The following is a 15,338-nucleotide window of genomic DNA, read 5'->3' as shown; positions in this document are numbered from 1 at the left end:
GCTTTGATCTAGAAGTGGTTCAAATGAGATCCACACAGAGTTATCATTCAGGCATGTGTTTTTTTTTTTCTCTTTCATTCATTCCTGCCTGTCTCTTCTGCCTAAGAATCAAACTCTGGTTCTGAGGTAGCATGATGGGAAACAAACTGGACTCAGAGACAGGAGAGTTGAGTTTGAATTTTGCCTCATTGGTTGACCTCAGATAAGTCACTGTTTCATTTACTCATGCGCCAAATGGACATGTGAAGAGTTGACATGGGGAGGGAGAATATTAGATAGAGATGCCCATTAAAGATAAGCAGTGGGAAGTCTACTACGTCCTAGTAGGGAGGGAGAAGGTATTAAAACCAGCTGAGTACTTGAGTAAATGAATGAATTAGTGAAGATGCATTTTATTAAATTCATACTACATGCCTGGAGTTGTGGTAGCCCCTAGGGGTATTAATGTAGAAATAAAGCAGTCCATACCTTCAAGGAGCATATATTTTAATAGGAGGAGACAACATAATAAGGGACTGAGTACCAAAGAAGAGAGTTTTGCTCTAAGGAGTCATAAATACAATGAATGCAGCATTTACTCACTGTTTTTTTTTTCCTAGAAACAAACATTGATTCTATTTCCATTCCCATTTCAGAAGTAGAAAGGGGGACAAGGAAATGGAAAAGGGATTTGCAACAAAAAAGATGGTAAGAGGCCTGGATAAATGGCTGGATGGGATAATAATAAAAGCTAACTTTTATATAGCACTTTATATATATTATTTTAGAGTGCTTTTATTAGCCTCATTTTACAAGTGAAAAGATGTGGGGAAGTTAAATGACTTATCCGGGACCTCTCAGCTAGTACTGGGAAAAGATTTAAATCTGTGCCTTTTTAAGTATTCTTTCTGCTATGTCACTTTGCTGTTTTTAGACACAGGGCCCAGCTAAGTAGAATGGGTTAGGTAAGTTGGCTCTCACTTGACAGATATTCACTGAATAATCTGTCTAAAATATCAGATCAAAGCTGAGGACATCTGAGTGCTAGATTCTTAAATGTTTGCTCTGTGGTATCTTATACTCAAGTGGAAAATGTTAGGGGACCTTCCTTGTGAGGAAGATAGATGGTTACCACCCAAAATGCAGAACTTGAGGTGAGGGTATCCAAATCTAGCACTTAATAGTCTCCATGGAAAGCATGGCTCAATCAATTCATCTTCTGCAGGAATCTCAAAGTAGTATTGGCAAATGTGGGTAAATGCCTTTTAGCTATTGAGTTGTGGTAGTTGCAGTCTTGGAGCTAAACACCTCATCAATCAATGAACATTTATTAAACAACTATTTTTATGTGCTGGCACTTTACTAGAGGCTAAATATGTGTAGACAAAGATGAAACAGTCCCTGTCTTCAGAGAGCTTACATTCTCTAAGGAAAAAACACAGACATATAATAAATACAAGTCATTTTGGGTGGGTGTTGGATGATCAAGGAAGGCATCATATAAGAGATAGCCATGAAACTGACCTCTGGAAGGAGCTAGGGATTTTAAGAGGCAGAGATGAGGAGAATATTGCAGACATGAGAATACCTTATGCAAACACCAGGAGGCAGGATGAGTTTGGAGCACAAGAAATAGGGCCATTTAGGCCATAAGGTAGACTTTATGAAGTTTGTGAAGGCTTTGAATGCCAAACATAGGAGTTTGATATTAGAAGCAAGGGGAATTTTTTGAGTAGGGGAGTAATAGGGTTGGACATGTGCTTTTGGAATATCACTTTGGCAACTATGTGGATAAAAGATTAGAGAAGGAAGAGACTTGAGGAAAAGAAACAAATTAGGAGATTATTGCAACAATATAGCCAAGAAGAAAGGAAGGCCTAAACTATGTTAGTGGAATAAATAGAAGAAAGGGGATACATGCAAATATATTGCACAGGTAAAATCAGCAAAATTTAGAAACTGATTGGATATAGCTGAGTGAAGTAGAATGAAGATGAGAAAGAGATTAATTAGGGGATTACTGCAACACTATAGGTGAGAGGTAAAGGAGAGAGTCTGAACTAGAGTATTAGTAGACTAAATGGAAGGAAGTGGACAAATGCATTAAATAATATACAGTAAAATTTGGAAGTAAAATCAGGAAAAGCTTGGGTATGGCACAGGGTGGGGAAGGGGGTAAAATGAAGCATCAAGATGACTGAAAAATTGAACAACTGGATGACTGAAAGGGCTCTTGACATGACTTAGCTCAGTCTAATTACATGCAAGTCAAGATACCACCTCATGATATCTTCTAAAACAAAGAACAATCTTTCATGGAGCCCCATGGCAGTTTGGTGAACCTCTTGGAACCCTTCTCAGAGTAATAATTTTAATGCATAAAATAAATATTTAGGATTACAAAGGAATCAAATTACATTGAAATACAGTTGTCAATTTTTAAAAAGAAAATGCTCATAATTCCCAGGCTAAAAACCCCTCATATTCCATCTCTATCTAGTAGATAATATAGTGGATAGAGCACTACATCTGAAGTCAGGAAGGATTCAAATCCAGCCTCAAACATAGCCTAGCAGTATGATCTGTACATTTAACTTAACTTCCAATTGCCTCAGTTTCCTCTTTCCTTTCCTCCATTCCATCCTTTTTGCTCTGCCAGAGTAATCTTCCTAATATATTGCTCTGACCATTTTTCTCCACTCATCAAATCTCTTCTATGATTCCATATTTATGATAGAATAAAAAAAAATTCTTGGTCCTCCACAATCTGGCTTTATTCTGGCTATCCTGCCTTGCTTGGTTTCACACCACTGAAATTATCTTTACGTTTTTCTCATCCCAGCTGAACTAGACTGTACTGGGATGCAAGAAGACTCAGGCCCATATCCCACCTCTGATCTTTAATAGGTATATAACTGGGAAAGTCACTTAGACTCTCTGAGCCTCAATTTGCTCATAGGTAAAGTGAGGAAGTGACACTAGATGGTTGCTGAGCTCTAAATCTTTGATCATAGGAATACTTTCTATTTTCTTATTTTCTGTTCACAAATCTTGATAGTTTTGTTTCCATGTCTGATATGGATTCCCCCACCCACACCCATCTTTGCTGAAGTCATTAAGTTCCTTCAAGACCTAACTTCAATTCTTCCTCTTTCAAAACATCAAACGATCTCTCCTTATTCAGTTTTGCACAATACTTCACTTGCACTTGTCTCACTCAATCTAGTTACTTTATTGTATGTATACCTGCCCATTCTTAATTTCCCTTCTCTTTAAATTCTAAAATTCTTAGGAGCAGGGATTTTCATCATAACTATCTTAATTTCTTTTGACCTGTTCATGGTATTTGATTCGAAGGAATTAGAAGACAGGATCCACATTTCCTCCATAGATGAGAGATTTCCCTAAAAACCCAAAGAGCTCTCTACTTTCAACCCCTATACTTCTGAGTGTTCTCTTTCTCTGGCTTCCTCTTCCTCTCTCTCTCTATCTTTCTCCCTCTCTTTCTCTTTACCCTTCTCTCTCTCCTCTCTCCTCTCCCTCTCTGTGTCTCTCTCCTCTGTCTTTTTCAGTGTGTGTCTCTCTGTGTGTTTTTCTCTTCTTTGTCTCTCTGTCTCTGTCTCTCTCGATTTCTCTGTCTGTCTCTCTGTCTCTGGGTCTGTCTCTGTGTCTCTCTGTGTGTTCCCTGTGTGTCTTTCTATCTTTATCTCTATCTGTATGTCTGAGTTTGTCTGTCTCTCTGTCTCTGTCTCTCTCTGTCTCTCTCTCTCTCTGTGTTTCGCTCTTATCTTTAGTTCCTCTCTCTTTTTCCACATCCTATAGACATACTCAGATCTCAACAAACCTATAAAAAAAGTTTTTCTTTGATTTTTAAGTCAAAATGAGTTAAATAAACATTTAATACCAATTGCTTATTAAATATATTTGCCTGGATGTTCGAAAGACATTTCAAACTCAACATGTTCAATATGGAACCCTCTCTTCAACCTGTCCCTCTTCTATGTTTTCTAAAGGTAACACCATCCTCTAGTCTTCTGTCTCATTCCTCATATCAGTCAATTCTGTCTCTACAACCTCTCTTACAGCAGTCCTTTTATCTTAACCCAGATGGCTACCACCCTAGTTCAGACATTCATTGTCTCTTACCCAGGGCTATTGTAATTGCTTCCTAATTATTTCACCTTGTCCTAATCTCCTCTCTCTCCAGATTGTGAGAAAAACTTTAAATGACAAAATAATGAATTTATATTTCATCTTAAGGTGGCAAAGAGCCACTGAAACTTTCAGTGTGTGTTTCTTGAGTGTGTGTGTGTGTGTGTGTGTGTGTGTGTGTGGTGTGCATGTACACATGAGCATATGGGTGGGGGGGAGGAGAGGAGGTTGGAATTGTGAAGAGAGGAAGATTTTGAAAGGCAGGAAGACTCTTTGACAGGCAAGACTAATGTTTGCCTTCTAGGCAAACCATGAGAGATCAAGCTGTTGCTACATGCCATTTTTTTTAAGTTTCAAAGGATGTGATCTGACCCATGTTGAATCTAAATCTGCGTAATGACAAGGTTTGGTATAATGGGGTTTAATCCAATTGAATTCATGAATGAGCCTGGTAGCTTAGCTCAGTTGTGATGCTCTAGGTAAAGGCGATAAAGTTTGAATTTCGGGAATTTCAGTTAGTGAGAGTGCTAAATCCTAGAATTCATTTTTTTTCTCTCACATCTTTGGGACAATATTTTATACTTCTCTATATCTCCCCCAAGGCCTGGCCTAAAGTTTTAGATGCACATAATTGCTTATGTTGTTTAATGCACATGATATGACCAGAGTTATATCCACATGAATATAGTTATACACATCATGTATCTAGTATATGATATATATGAGTTGGTAAATGACAGTAAAAAGGGCCCAGTATTTAGAATTAAGATCTGGCTTCTCTTCCTGCCTCAGCCAATAATTTGCTCTGTGAACTTAAGTGATTCATTCTCTTTCTCTAGCTTTTGCTCCCCTCTTCTATAAAATTAAGGCTCTGAACTATACAACCTCAATGACCCTTTCCAAGCTTGAACATTCAACTTTCTATTTCTTAACATTCTATGATCTAAGGTTCCTTAAAATATTAATATTTTATGTTCCAAAGTCTCTTTTAGTTCTGACTCTTCATGTCCTGTGTCCTAAGGTTATGTCCATCTCTGACATCTGATTATTTAAGTTCCCTTCATAAATAACCTTTCCAGTTCTGATGTCCTATAGTTCCATTCATCAGAAATTTCTAGGCAAATAAAATGGAAACTTCTTACTATGGAAAACAATGAAGTCCAAATATAAAGTGGAAGAGGCTGGCAGGGGAAGGGCATTTTTGTTTCACTAAAGGTGTACGTGTTAAGTAATCAAAGGATTCACCATGACAATGTAGTTATAGATAGTTATCCTAAGTGCCTTCTGTGGTGAGGAGCCGAAATTAAGAATTGGAACAAAACATGCTACATGAAAGCCTGGGTGCTCCAAACACTGGCTTGCTTATTAAAAACACTTTGATCCCTGCCTTGCTTTGATATCCTTGGTCTTATAAAGAATTCACTTTCAGGGGTAAATATAGGTAGTTCAGAGAGATTTTATGACATGCTGTACATTCTCCTCATCCAGAGACTTATTTAATTACCAGCAGCGGGGATGAGGGAGGGTGGACAGTAGGGAGAATAGCCTGGGTCAAAAAAAAAAAATCTGCTGACCGAGCAGGTCTATGTAAAGTGGGCCAAGGTGCTGACTGACTGCTGTTTGCTGTGGCCCACAAAGTGCTGAAAAGGGCCACACAAAAAATGGAGTTTATAGAACAAGAAAGTGTGGGAAATCATGATCCTGTGGGTGAGAATGAAGAACATCCCCAAGTCAAAGGCTTGGATCAGGGGCCTAAAATTCAGTTCCTACCCAAGTAATCTATGTAGGGTCAAAGAGCTCCTAATAATAGTTGATTATGATATTTCTGGGCCTCTGCCATAATTGGTATTTGGGGGCTTAGAATATTGGAGTTCATGCCATTGGGATAATATGTGTTTGAGTGAATTTTTATTTAACTCCAATTGCCTACACTATCATTCTCAGTTGACCAGAATTCCCTTTCTGGGGGGAAATGTAATTGACAATAAGAGAAAAAAAATTCATGTCAGAGATGACTCCAATTTGCAAAGGAAATTCTGACTGGGGCTAGCACTCATTGAGCCCCAACTCAGCTTGAGTAGAAAGGGTTTTAGATTTGAAGTCAGAGGAAATTTGGGATTGAATTCTGGTCCATATTCTTAAAGGTTTTTGGTGAATTATGAGGGTCAAAATTTCACTGACCACATGGGAAACTTATTTAGTTGTCATAGATGGGATGCTAGAGAGTTTTGTTGGGACCAACTTGAATTGATTTCTCCAGGGAAATACATTCAAACAATATCCCTCCTTCCTGAAATGTTTTCCTTCATGTTTTCCATGAGAGATCTGCTATTGTTTCCTCTTCTATGAAATCGCCTCTTATCATTCTAGTCCTCACTGATCACAATGTTAGGAAGAACTTTTTTAAAAAGCTTTTTTGTTTTCAAAACCTATGCATGGATAATTTTTCAACATTAACCCTTGCATAGACTTGTGTTTCAGATTTTCCCCTCCTTCCCCTCATCCCTCCCCTATATGGGATCCAATATATGTTATACGTGTTTAAATATATGTTAAATCCAAAATGTGTAAACATATTTATACAATTTTCTTGTTGCACAAGAAAAATCAGAATAAAAAGGAAAGAAAATGAGTAAGAGAACAAAATGCAAGCGAACAACATCAAAAAGAGTATGTTGTGATCCACATTCACTTCCCACAGCCCTCTCTCTGGGTGTAGATGGCTCTTTTCATCACAAAATCATTGGAACTAGCATCAATCATCTCATTGTTGGAAAGAGTCATGTTGATCAGAATTGATTGTCTTATAATATTGATGTTGCCATGTACAATGATCTCCTGGTTCTGCTCATTCACTTTACATCAATTCATGTAAATCTCTCCAGGCCTTTCTAAAATCATCCTACTGATAGTTTCTTATGCAAAAATAATATTCCATAACATTCATATACTATAATCTATTCAGCCATTCTCCAATTGATGGGCATCCACTCAATTTCCAATTTCTTGCCATTATGAAAAGGACTGCCACAAACATTTTTGCATATACGGGTCCTTTTCCCTTCTTTAAGATCTCTTTGGGATATAAGCCCAGTAGAAACACTGCTGAATCAAAGAGTATGGGCAGTTTGATAACTTTTTGAGCATAGTTCCAAATTGCTCTCCAGATTGCCTGGATCCGTTTACAATTCCATCAATAATGTATTAGTGTCCCAGTTTTCCCACATTTAAGGAAGAATTTTTAAACAATTAAACTCTTCAAAGAAAAAAAGATGTAGTACTAAAGACCTGAAAGTGTTCAAAAAGAGGCTAAATAATCATTCTTTGGGGATAATATTGAAAGAATTTTTGCATAGGATAGGTGAAATGAACTGAGATGCCTCCTGACTAGATATCACTCCTACTTTGTATGAACTCCTTCTATCTTTAATGGTCTTTAGAAACTCAAAATAGGCTACTTTATATTGAATATTTCCTTATTTTTCTCTTTTAGCTAATTGCCATAGTAAGTAGAGGGTGAAATAGTGGCCTTGAGATAAAAGATCTCAATTCAAATTTTGCATCAGATGAATACTAGCTAGGTGACCCTGGCAACTTACTTTTACAGCTTCAGTTTCCTCATCTGTAAAATGGTGATAATATTGAGCTTATTTTGCAGGATCATTGGGAGGATCAAATGAGATTATAGATGGAAAACTACTTTGCAAACTTTAGAGAGCTATACAAACAAAAACTATCATTATTATTAATATATGTGTAGTATTGACTGTATCAATGTGTTATACAACTTCTGGATCCCCCTTAAGATCTAACATGGATCTGGTCATACACGATATGCTCAGTAGGTAATGGATAGATGGATGGATGGATGAATTTATTGATTTATCGATTTACCTAACCTCGTTTGGACCTATTTGTGGCCTAGTTGCTTTCCTAAATATTTATTCTCCCCCATCACAAACACCACCAACACTTTCCCTTAGCTTGCTACTTCACAGTAGTATCATAGATGATAAACAACTTAAAGAGAATGAACTGCTCAAATTGAAAAAATATTTCCTTTTAAATTATTGACTTCCTCTTGCTCTAGCCCTTCCCAATCACTAATCTAAAATCTGTCTTTGAAAGATGATTAAATGAAGAAGGCATTACACAGCATGAAGGCCCACCTCATATATTCCAACAAAGCTCAGCTGACAACCATCCCCCCTCCTGCTCTCCACTGCTTCTTGAGAGGTTAATTGATGGGTGGGACTGAAAGCATTAGCTTTGTCATTTTCTGATGGCTGGGGATCCCCAGTGACCCTCAGATCCAGGGGGCTTTGGTGGCAATTATCCTGAGAATAAGGGACTAGCGCTCCTCTTCTTCTCATCATCATCATTTCTCTCTTGGCTCCTTTCATTGAGCCCTGAAGCTGAGGTTCTAACTAATATTGTTTCCTGGCCTAAACAGATAATTGCCCTTCTGGATATATAAAAGATGTCTCGCAGAGCAAAGTGAAATATCATTAATAAAGGAGAATGATTTACTCAGGAATTCCTCCAGAAGTGAGATTAATAAGCCGTCCCCTGGTGTTAGATATAATCTTCACTTCTCTGTTCGCTGCACGACTTATTTTTGCAACAACTGCACTATTCTGTCATTAATCATTACTCTGGGCCCACAGTTTATCTGAGCTAATGTGCCTGCTACACAAAAACAACAACTTTTCCCCATTTGCAAAGAAGAAAATGAAGAAAGAAGAAAATCTACTGTATCTTTTATAAAACAAAAGAATTTTTCTAACATGAAATTAAAGTGTATATACAGATATGATTTATGAGTACATATAAGTACATCTTGCAACTAAAATCAGATTATATCTAATCAAGAAGAAGCAAGTCCATCCATTTCAAATAAATAACTTGATTGTTTCTTTGTTTAACATGTTATGCTTTGATAATACACCTTTTTTGATCTATGATTTTATTGAGGTGGGTAATTTCCAGGATGAAAATAAAAACTCCCTCAACTGATATAGGTTTCAGGTCAATCAATCAAAAGGCATTTGTTCAGCATAGTGCCAGGCACTGTGCTAAGCACTAGGGATACAAAAATAGGTAAAAATAGTTCCTGCCTTCAAGAAACTCACTTTCTAATGGGGTTAGGTGACATATAAATAATTAAATACATTTAAGATATATAAGCAATCAATAAACATTCATTAAGCACTTACTATATACTAGGTACTATGCTAAACCTTGGGGATACAAAAAAGATACAAAAGAGAATCTACTCTAACGGAGCTTATATTTTAACAAGGAAAATAATATGCAAACAGACATATACAAAGCAAGCTACACAGAAGATAACTAAGAAATAATCAAAAGATGGAAGGCACAGACATGTAATACTTCTTAGCTGTGTGACCCTTGGCAAGACTCTAATTGCTTCAGAAAAAAAAAAAAAGAGGGAAGGTACCAGAATTAAGTAGTATTAAGAAAGGCTAAAGTGGAGGTAATCTCAAGCACCAAAAGCTATCCTATAGGGAAGATAATGGAAAGGTTCCCTACAGAAGGCAGAATTTGAGATACCTTAAAGTAAGATTGAAAGTAGAAATGAGGAGGGAAAGTGTTTTAGGAATGGAAGACAGCCACTGAAAGAGCTTAGAGATGAAGTGTTGGGAAGAGGAGGTATAAGAATAGATTGAAAATGTCCATTGTAAAGGACTTTCAGTGCCAAATTGATCCTAGAGATTAATAGGCAGCCATTGGAAGATTTCAGGAAAAACCTAGAAAGACCTATATGAACTAATGCTGAATGAAGTGAGCAGAACTTCAAGATTATGTGATGAACAACTGTGATGGACTTGTCTCTTTTCAAAAATGTGGTGATCCAAGGCAATTCCAAAACACTTGGGATAGAAAATGCCATCTTCATTGAGAGAACTATGGAAACTGGATGTGAATCAGAGCATGGTATTTATACTTTTTTGTCTGTTTGCTTGCTTTTTCTCTCTCATGGATTTTTTCCCCCTTTTGGTCTAATTTTTCTTGTGCATGACAAATTTGGAAATGTGTTTAAAAGGATTGTACATGTACAACCTATATCGGATTGTTTACAATCTTGAGGATGGAAGAAAGGGACACAAAATTTTACAAAAATGAACATTGAAAACTATCTTTACATGTATTTGGAAAAATAAAATACTATTGAGAAAAATAGGGAGTCATTAGAATTTATTAAGTGCACAGCAACTAGCCTAGGGAACTAAGAAGTGAAAGGACTTCCACACTGGGAATCACATAGCCAAGATGGGCCAAAGGTAGGCCTGGATCCCAGGTCTTCTTGACCCCAAGGCCACCTTCTGTCCACTATGGCACACTGCCCTTCAAATTGGATGTTAGTGGCCATTAATAATGAAAAATGTTTTGACTTTTCTGTTTGAATTTCACTATTTAATTTGGACCATTGTGGAAGAAGAGTACTGAAATTAGAGACAGGAGTCCAAAAGTTGAATCTTGACTCCCACAATTCCTAATTCTGTGATGTTTTTCAGTTCTCAGAATTTGTTTTCCAATCTGTAAAATAAGGATAATAATTCACCACTTGTCCTTACCTTGTTGTTTGTCCTTTTTTTTTTTCTCAAGGAGGACCATGACATCAGAGAGGTGATACCATGATATGAAAATGAGTTGGATTTAAGTGAGGGAGGACTGTGCAAGATCACCTGCCTACTTTCCCCTCCAGATCCATCTGGGTCCAGTGGCCAGATATAGATCAGAACTAGAAATAGCCCTGAATGGAAAAAAAAAATCTAGGGAATCTAAAAATCAGAATCTGGGAGTTTTCATATAAGCCAACATAAGCTAAATGCAAATGAAGAAGTTGTAGACTAAGTCATTCTCTCTTCATTTCTGTCTCTTTGCTCAGGCCATTTCCTAGTTATCTATTTGCCTCTTCTTTTTCTTCATATTTTTTCAGACTCCAAGTCAAGTCCTCCATCTTTTACATAGAATCCATGTAGTATTTTTAGGTTTGCAAAGCACTTTATAAAGATCTTATTGTAATTTCACAACAATCCTGGAAAGTAAATGCTATTATTAATCTCTCCTTAAACCAGCCCTCATCAATATTCCTTTTCTCTAACCATCTGAAATAGTCATAAAGGCCAGAGATTAGCAGTTAAAGAGACCTTAGAAATCATCTGGTTCAATTCCCCACATTATAGAAGAGGAAATTGAAAGAGAGAGAGGTTAAATAACTTGCCCAACATAACACAGGTATTCTATGGTAGAACAGAGATTTAGAAATTTGAACTCAGTTCTTCTGAATGCACATTCAGGGATCTCTTTTCTTTACAATGCTGTCTCCTTCTATGACTATTATTTTATTATTCCTTACCTTTCACCAATAAACAAGTGAATATGTGTGTGTGTGTGTGTGACCCTGGACAAGTCATTTAACCCTGTTTGCCTCAGTTTCCTCATCTGTAAAATGAGCTAGAAAAGGAAATGGAAAACCACTCAAGAATATTTGTCAAGAAAACCCTAGATGGTGTCATGAACAGTCAGATATGACTGAAATGATTAAACAACATTTTATGCTATACTTATAAGTAATATATTCCATTATACTATTCAAACTCTGAAATCCCTTATCTGTAGAAATACCTCTGATCAAAGAGCAGAACTGTTTCAACCAATTAACATTTAACCTTTGAAACTGGAGCATGAACAAAATATTGATTTGTGTATTTGAAAATAGTTCTTTCTTGATACTATCATTAATAAGCATAGGATCTTAAGCAACAATTTAATGAAAATATGAAACAGAAAAGGTTTCAAATATTTGATCTTATTTTGTTCCAGGTCTTATCCCTTTCAGAGGTGAGAATACATTGTGTGGTCAAGTATTGCTTGACAGAAGGTTTTTTCCCAGTTGATTCTGAGAACTTTGAGCCCTAATGCAAACTCACCTTACTTTAATCGGAAGCATGATTTTAGGCATATTGCTTTGATTATGCTACCAGGATTCTGTGTTACATTGACATTTAAAATACAGTTTTAGATAGAAATCCACAAAAGTTAAAATTGTGAGCCACCGTTTCTGATCTGCATTGGTGGAGAGAATTTCCATGCTGAGGGTTCTCTACACCTTTCTATATTGTTGTGATCACAGGTTTGAAACAAAAATGCTATAGTTATCATCCTTGGATGTGGGGAGTTGAGGTTGTCCATCCTTGGATGTGGGAAATTGAGGGGAAGAGGTATTATTTTTGGAGATTTCTACTTTCAACCTCCCTGAACATAAGGAAAAAGCAAGAATAATCAGGATCATGGTCAAAGGGCCTCATCCCCTGGCCAGAGACCCAAAGAATGTGGGCCTTCCCTTCTTCCAAGGAAAGATTTGAGCAGTCATTTCTGTCCCAAGATCCCAAAAACATCACTTAGCTATTTATAAATCACTTTCTCAATCACTGACATATTTGATCTTCAAAACATTTCCATGAGGTAGACAAGAATAAGGAGTGTTTCCTTCTGGATGAGGAAACTGTGTTTCAAACACGTTAAGACTTACTTAACAATGTTTTGCTCAGGGTCATACAGCTCTTAAGCATCAGAGCCAAGATTCAAATGTAAGCCTTTTAATTAATGCTCTTTTCCATCAAGGGTCCCGCCACCTTGCTCCCCCAAACCTCAGGGAGAACAGGATGATATAAGAACACTGCTGGGGCCCCAGAAAAGAAAAATGGCCATCTCTGAAGACAAACGTTGTTGATTTTACAACTTTCAGCCATCTTACAATAGGTCCAGTAGGCCCTGGCATCTCGCGAGACACCAGCTCCAGAATTAAATGGGCATAGCGACTGGTGGCTGGCTGGGCCCTTCCCCGTGCAGTCTAGCCAGTATCAATAGCAGTATTCAGCTCTGGTGGGTTTCTGTCGGGTTCCCACAGAAATACCCGATCCTTGTTTGCGCACCGAGAACCCTGGCTGGGCGCATATTTATAAACCACACTGTCATTACGGCTGAGGCAGAACCAGTTCTGATAATTAGTACTGTGCCTTCAACTCCAACAGAGCAGACGTTTGTCTGGTCCGGGAGGAGCCGGGCCAAGTTGGCCTGTTGTCCACTTGCTGAAATTAGGTTTCTTTTTTCAGCTTGGATTGCACCAACACCCACTCCCAGTAACTGTGAAGGAATTAGTGTGGTTACAGTGACATTTCTGATGTTGTCTTATGAAATTTGAGTTCTGAATTATGAATTATAGCAGCGCCCCTTCTACCCCACTTAGCGACTTTGAGGAATGTAGAATTGAGAGATTCTGACTTGCTCTGGCAATTGTAGCTTGGAGAATGTGGTATTTGTAGATAGAATTAGAGGAGTCTTTCATGTTAACAAACTGAAATAACCAGGGTTTGGTTTTATAAAGTAAACTCACATCTCTCCAAGTTGCCTGGTGGTCTCCGATTTCTCAAACAACCTAACCTGACACACACACACACACACACACACACACACACACACACACACACACACAAAATGCTCCCATTTCTTTTTCTAGTTTATAAATCTTCTCCCTTTCTGAGGTAGCAGTCTGCTGCTGGGGCTCAAGTTCCCTTTGGACAGGCTAAATCAAGCCTCATAGGGGCCTTATTATATGCTTAGGAGCATGGGATAAATTCTGCAGACCTAGAAGATAGGTTTTCTCATCTGAATCTATTCTCCAAGGGTGAGAAAATCTACTGCTTCTGGGTCTGTGGAATCAGGATTTTAGTGGACAGAAAGAACATTAGGTCAGGACATAGGACCCCTGGGTTCTAGTGCTCTCTCTGATAATTATTGACTATCTGATCTTGAGAAAATTACTCTCTAAACTTCAACTTCCTCATCTGTAAAATGGGACTACATATCTCTGTTCTGCCTACCAATCACAGTTGTAAGGATCAAAATAATATCTGGATATGGAAGCATTTGAGAAAATATAAAGAGCTTTTCACCAGTAGGAGCCTTTCATGCCTGGTTTTTGGTGGATGGCAGCCTCCTTTCTCTGGTTCAGCTGTGATGAGAGCTGGGAGCAAAGAGGAAGCCCTTTTCCAAAGGTTCTGTAAAGAGAGAATTGTTAGTTCTCATCTGTAAGATTAAACCCAGGTTTTGTCCAGGACACTGCAGATTGTTTCACATGGCACAGTATCACTACTTTTTAAAATGGGGATGATTGAAAACCTGCCCACTTTGTGCAGGTAATGGGAAGTAGTGCAAGAGTTAATGCCTGGAACTGGACCAAGGGTGTGAGGTAAGCTAGATCCTCTCTCCTGTCCCTGCTCTATCACTGCATCCTGCACGCCAGCCTCTATCTCTTTTCTCTGGACTCAGAGCTCCCATTGTTGTCCTGAGCCCAGGGATAGATGAGAGCTAGAGAATCTCTGTTACCTGGTGTAACTGTTATCTGGTCCAGAGAGCCACTCCTTCAGGACCAGCAGCCTCCATACCCTCCCGCAACATGACAGGCTGCCTTGGGGAAGGGATGCCAAGAACTGGTGGGCATGGGGGCTTCCAATCTCCAGGTCCCATCAAAAAGCATGAGGTCTGAAGCTCAGCCCTCCCTAATCCCTCCATCCTGAGTGGCACCAGGGCCCCCTGCCACTCAGTGCCTGTGCAGCCACAGGCAGGTTGAGTTTCACCCGTGGGCTGGCTCCAAGTCTCTGGGCCTGGGTAGCTGCCCTGCCCGGTGCCAACAGAGATGTTTGGAAAAACTGTGTCAGGAAGGAGTAGGGACAAAAGCCACGCTTGTGTGCTGGGGCCTACTGGGTTGAATGGGCCAGAGGAGCGGGGCACTGACAGCGTCCTGTGGAGGCAAGGGCTGTGGAGAGCCGAGCAGAGAGGGAGAGTTGCCCTCCATTCTACCAGGCTCCTCTGCACTCAGATACGGGCTGATTCTGGATAACACTCTTTTCTCGAGCCATTCGAGCCTTCAAGAACCAATTACTTTAGCCAAGTGGTTTCACTGGAAACTTTTATCTGTATCACTGACACTCTCCCCCTTGCCATAGCAACCTTTCACCAACCTCTCACAGTCAGCAAGCATTGATTAAACACCTACTAAGTGCCAGACACTGTTAAATGCTGGGGACAGACAGAAAAAGTTTAAAAAAAAATCTATCACTGCTCTCAGTAACCTCACAGTCTAATGGGCAAGGAGTGCTCCAATTCTGCTCCTGTTC

The sequence above is a fragment of the Antechinus flavipes genome, chromosome 2 (assembly GCF_016432865.1).
Source record: "Antechinus flavipes isolate AdamAnt ecotype Samford, QLD, Australia chromosome 2, AdamAnt_v2, whole genome shotgun sequence".
NCBI lineage: Eukaryota > Metazoa > Chordata > Mammalia > Dasyuromorphia > Dasyuridae > Antechinus > Antechinus flavipes.
The sequence above is the reverse complement of the archived record's forward strand: the minus strand, read 5'-3'. Positions refer to the sequence as shown.